The sequence below is a fragment of the Caretta caretta genome, chromosome 11, assembly GCF_965140235.1.
Source record: "Caretta caretta isolate rCarCar2 chromosome 11, rCarCar1.hap1, whole genome shotgun sequence".
Taxonomy (NCBI): domain Eukaryota; kingdom Metazoa; phylum Chordata; order Testudines; family Cheloniidae; genus Caretta; species Caretta caretta.
Genome location: NC_134216.1, coordinates 49,511,480 through 49,517,479, shown reverse-complemented (window position 1 = coordinate 49,517,479; position 6,000 = coordinate 49,511,480). Strand labels below are relative to the sequence as shown.

The window sequence follows — 6,000 nt, the reverse complement described above, 5'->3', positions numbered from 1 at the left end:
CCTGGGGTAGCGGTGGTGGGGCTGTGGTGGCGATTTAAAGGGCCCCGGAGCTCCAGCTGCTGCTACCCCCCTGGGGCCCTTTAAATCCCCACCTGAGTCCTGCTGCCCGAGCCCTGGGGTAGCGGCAGTGGCGGGGCTGTGGCGGGGACTTAAAGGGCCCGGAGCTCCAGGCCCCACTACTCTCCCGGGGCCCTTTAAATCCCCGCCTGAGCCCTGCTGCTGAAGCCCTGAGGTAGCGGCGGCGGAGCTCTGGCAGACATTTAAAGGGCTCGGGGCTCCGGCAGCTGCTACCACAGCGGAGCCCCAGGCCCTTTAAAGCTCTGCCAGAGCCCCGGGGCAGCGGTTGCAACCGGGAGCCCCAGGGCTCCTCAGTGATTTAAAGGGCCCGGGGCTTCGCTGCGGTAGCAGCAGCTGGAGCCCTGGGCCCTTTAAATCGCCCCCGAGTCCTGGGATCCCAGCCGCCTCTGCAGCTGCTAGCTCGGGGGTGATTTTAAGGGCCCCGGGCTCCCAGCTGCCACTACCGCAGCTGGAGCCCTGTCCTTTTAAATCAAGATTTAAAGGGCCCGGGGATTTAAGGCCCTTCCTCTTCCGGTTGAGGCCATGCCCCCTGCTCAGGACTCCGGCATACCGGTAAGTCCTCTAACTTACTTTCACCCCTTTTATTTTAAAAGAAACATCATTATTTGCTCAAATAATCCATTTTATTTACTCTGGGATATTAAATCACTTTTGATTTAATTGGGGATTGGTCCTGCTTTGAGCAGGGGGTTGGACTAGATGACCTCCTGAGGTCCCTTCCAACCCTGATATTCTATGATTCTATGCCCAACACACACAAACATCTCTTCTCAATTGTAAGACTCCCCATGCTCATCTAAAGTAAAATGTATATAGATTGCCCTCCATGTCTGATTTGCATATGTTAAATCATGTAATGATCATGAGCCACTTGCAGCAATGAAGTGAAACCTTGTGAACTTAGAACCAGATACCTTCCCTTAAAATAAAAACGTATCTGTGGGGGAAAAAGAGTATTCCTTATAATCCTTCAGCACAAAAAGCTAGGTAAATTTATATTCTCATTTGAAATGCAGCTGGGGGCGGTGGTAGAAATCTTTATAAACTGAAAGAACTAAAAGATCTGGAAGAGGGCAAGACACTCACCTGATCTTGTTGCCTTTCTGGAGAAAACACTTTCAGAATGAGTATAGGGAATTTCCTGGTCCATGGTAAATAAAGGGTTAACTCAATTAGCTCCCCTGGCTGTTTCACAGGTGTTCAGGAGGAAGGCTAAAAGAGTGGCTGATTGGGCAAGGAGATGAGAGTGTTTGTGGAGAGGTAGGTACTAGATTAGGGGTGAGGGGATAGATGACAAACTAGAAACCCATGCTTTTTATGTTATCACTTTACTTCTTGCTGACTGGGGGTGTTTGTTTCTTGCTGAGTCATTTCACAAGTTTATAACACTTGTAGTAAGAATTTCTGACTTTCTGTAGCTGGATATTTATTCACCTCCCCAGAGAGGAGGATTGTAACCTAAAAATAAAAAAAAGGAAACACACAACCCAAAGCAGAATCCCTTTCTTTGTTTCAATGTGTTAGCACTGTTGTGTAAACTGAGAGCATTTGGATGTGAAACTAATGGCTCAGCTGGTGTAAATCAGCATAGCTCTATAGATTTCAGTGGCGCTATGGTGATTTACAGTGGCTCAGAAGCTGGCACAAAATGCTGGACACAGCTGTTCAAGATTGTCTTACTACCACTCATGTTTGCCACAGGCTGCTGTCTCCAGCACAACCGGCATCACTTGCTAAAATATAGACTTCAGACTTTTTGTAAATGATTACTATCTAAAAAGGAAGAGGGAGACTAAAGGGGAAACAAAACTAGGAAGGAAGGATTCTGAGAGTTCTCTAATCTCTTTATCTCCTAGCACAAAATTGTCAGTGGCAGCCACGTGGAAGCTTAACAGAGTCCCAGAAGAACAAAATGTGCCTCTTGGTGGGAAGAAGAGCTGCTACTGTGAGTAGGGCACCTGCTCAGGTTATTAAACTACCTGCTAAATCTATTAAATGAGCAAACAGCTGCCTGGTTTAAATGGAAGTGGGGTGGTGGCAGCATAATTTCTGTAAGAGATCCTTTGCTAGAGAATTTCCTTCTCAGAACATGGATTCTGTGATGTTCAGTACAGCCTAAAAGACTCCCTGTCCTTCTGGCATTTCATGGGGGTGAGGTGATTGATTGGGATTGAGATGATAATGTGATAAAGCTCATTTGGAGTTAGGGGTGTTCTCAGTTGGTCTGGTTTTGTTCCAAGCTCTGTTTTTTGATATGGTCTGTTTCATATCTATGGCCTCAGTTTTGTAAATACTCTCACACATGCTTACCTTTAAGGGAATACTTCAATATTTAAAGTTTAGCTTGTATATGGTTAGTATTGGGTCCTGTGTTTTTAAATTTTAATACATCCACAGAACTTGACAAAGGCAACTGGAAAATATAAATAAAAAGTCATACACAATTAGTGAGAAAATTATGTTTTAAAAGTCTAGAAATTTGGGGCCAGATTCTTAGCTGGAGTACGGGGCTTCAACTCTGCTGAAGTCTCAGTGAATTACACCAGCAATGGATTTATTCCAAGATCTCTAGACTTCAAGGCCCTAGACTAGATTAGGATGCAGTAGTGTAAGGAGGTGTAAATTTAATTAACATCAGTTGAGTGGCATAAGGAGGCGAACGATTTCAGCAGAAATTTAAATTAGCACAGATGCCATGCTGCTCTGGAAGAAATCCTTTGAACTGTAACCAGCTGTCTAAATGGTGTATTGGTTCTGCATCCCCAAAATACCAATGTGAGGTCATGTGCAATGGCAATTCTAAATGGTGAACGTTGATAAATATCCACATATTCTGAACCTCGATTTCAGCTACTCACATGAGGAAGACTTGGGTGGCTTTCTGCCAAGGTCCCCACCTCAGATCTGTAGTTGCCAAGATCAAGATTGGCCTTGGTTTTGTTTATGGAAATGGTTAGTCTTTTGGGCTGAATAGAGAGTGGTTAGAGAAGAAAGACATTACATAAAATGCATTTGGAACAGCAAGGCCATGTTCTGAGAAATAAGATCGTGTTGAAGGTGTGTAGTATGATAGCTCATCTTCCTCCTAATCGTGTATTTTGTTAGAGTGGGGACAAGATCATACTGAGCACCTAAATCCACATCTTCCTGTATCTTTCTTGCAGAAAAATAGGACTCTTTGCAGGCCACTTTGCACTCAAATATGCTAGCTGGAGGGTAACTTCTGCATTCAGTTACATAGGAATGAGTTAAAATGCAAATCACACAAAACTACTGTGGAAACAACAGGCTTTTCATTCCACAGCTACTGCTTCATGCCAGTAATGTCACTGCCCACTGCAGTGTTGTCAGTTCCCTTAGCAGGATGGCTGCTCTCATTAACATGGTCAGAGGGAGTGCAGAGACAGGAAAAAGAGCAGTTTCCAAATAGTGTCAGGTGACTAAATTTAGGATATATAAATTTTTACTGCTGCTCAGTAATGAATTATGTTGTAGTTTTCACTGTACACCCCAGATCCTATGGCATTTCTAAGGGTATGTGTTAGTGTGTGGATGGGTTGCCAACCTCCAGCTGCTGTTATACTGTAACTAAGACTTGCACGGGTGCTGTGTTCTGTGTAGATAACACCTTTTCTATATTCATATACGTTGATATGCCAGCCCAGCAATGCTTGCTCACGAGTTTATGATTTGATTACAGTAAAATGACTGAGTCATGTGAGGATTCTTTGAAGCAGCACCTCTGCAGGTCTCCTGACCCTGACCTTGGAGTAAGCCTAGTCCCTTTCCGAACTGAGCCCAACCATTTTTAAAACAGCAGCATGAAATATGGAAATTATTTCCATTTTGGTTCCATTTTCGGTTAATTTCCAGGGTGAAAACGGACCCAATTTTTTAGTCCTCCTGCCCCCAATGTGTTTATATCAATTTTTTAAAAAATTAAAAATGCTGTCAAAGCCACTCTCAAAATACTAAGGGAAACATGCATTTACCAATACAATTTTGATGATGATGCAAACCCCCCCCCAAAATTGAAAAAGCCAATGAGTTCTTGCCAAGCCCCCCATTTTAGAAAATAAGCCGTATGTTTCCACTAAAACTTTTGGTTTGAAAAATGTTAAATAGCTCTAATTCTTTTGCAGATGCTACCATCATATTATACACATACATGCCAAAGCTATGAAAAAAATGCAGAAATTGGGCTTGTTTTTGGCTTAATTGGCTTGTGAGTTGCTTGTTGGCTTGTAGCTTGTTGCAGCTTGTTGCTGCTGCTGTTTTTTTTTTTTTATCCGCTCCTGGCAAGCAGGGGCAAAGGGGGGAAGAGAGGAGTGCAGTGGGCCCACCAGAGTCCCAGACTGCATGCCGGGGGGATCTAGCCACATAGAGTGTTGGGGTTCTTGGGGATTGACTTGTTTTGAAATGAGATTAACTTGATTTTTGACTTATTGTGGAAGTTGGGGTGCTTATTTACCGAGTGAAAGTTGGTAACCGTGGTTATGCACCTTTCCAGCTACTCTATCATTTTTCATCCTCCTACTGCCACTCTAGCTTCTGTTGCTCCCTGCACCACCAGCTCCAAATGTAGCCCCTTGTTTGTAAAACCAGCTTGTTTGGGGATAGATGCATGTTAAATGATTTCAGGCCTGTTCAGGAAAAAAGAAAATAAATAGAATCATAGTACTAAAAAAATTAGAGATTACCTAATACCAAAGTCAGTGAAGGATTTTTCTATGGTATATTTTTGAATGCTTCAGCCAGTCTCGGCTTCACTGATTCATATGATGGGTTTCTAACATTTCCCTAGAAAGACAAGTAGACACACCATTTATTAGATGATAGATACTTCCCCCATTATCACAGTATCTTACAGTGTTTAGAAGAATCCCAGGACATCTCACTTTCTCTGACTAGTGCTATTTGATTAGATTAATATTTTTTCAACCTGCCAGCCTTCATGAAAGGTCAGTTTGACTGGTCACTGCCTCTTGTTCAAAGCTTTCTTCAAGCACCAAAACTTCCTGTGACTGCATCATTTTACTCCCCAAAGTCAGTCCTATGCTTTGAATCCATCTCCTGAGTCCCTGGATGCAGTTATATGTAACAGCATAACTGACGGATCTTTCCAGAAGCAACGTAATCACTATTCTTCTTTTCTTGCTATATGACATGTTTAATCATTGCCATCTTGAAAGCAACAGAACATTTAAACAAACCAGTATAAAACAAAAACTGAAAGGAAATGCAGCAAATCTCACACTTGCTTATTTTTGCCTATTTATAGTTTAGCTTATTGTTAGCTGTTCATTTAGAAAATCCTTCTTTGAGTAATTTTATGTTTCTTGTACTTTACTGCTGTGATCTGCAAAGAGGATTAATTCACTGTGTGTTCTGTTGTGGCAATCCACCATTTATCAAAACCTTATGATGTCTTCTTTATACATTTCTGAGATTAGTGCCCCTGCTACCCATCTGTGTGTCACTCTCAAATTTGGTTTCAGTTGATCAGATATTAATGCATATGTTTCCCCATTCTGATGATGACTAGAACTTTGTTACTTATAATTTATTGGAGGAAATTTTATTTCTATTGAGCTAGATTCTGCCCCCATGTTACTCATGTTCTGTGGGGTTTTACTCTGCAAGGAATCTCACATGTTTAACTGGGACTCCTTGCAGAATAAGGTACTACATAAAATGGTTGAGGGTAGCAGCAGAACTGAGCCCTTAGAAGTCATTGTTGAACGACTCCATCATTCTGCAATCATTTCCTCCAGTTGGTTGTTTACTTTCCTGGTCGTTTTGCTAGGGTGGATGATGTTTTGTCCATTTCTTCACTCTCCCTTTAGAGAGTGAATGCAGGTGGTTTCTTAGTATTTACAACCCATAAGAAGCATGTTCTCATCTTCTGGAACAAGGAATGCA

The 6,000-nt window shown here is 42.4% G+C and overlaps 1 long non-coding RNA gene across 1 annotated transcript in view; it reads left to right on the top strand.

Moving 5' to 3' along the window:
- The first annotated feature begins 1,943 nt into the window (after positions 1 to 1,943).
- The window catches only part of LOC142068560 (uncharacterized), a 469,584-nt gene continuing 465,527 nt past the window's right edge, over positions 1,944 to 6,000 (top strand). Inside the window, exon 1 of the long non-coding RNA XR_012664397.1 lies at positions 1,944 to 2,023. This is a non-coding gene — a long non-coding RNA (uncharacterized LOC142068560). The remainder of the gene's footprint in view (positions 2,024 to 6,000) is intronic.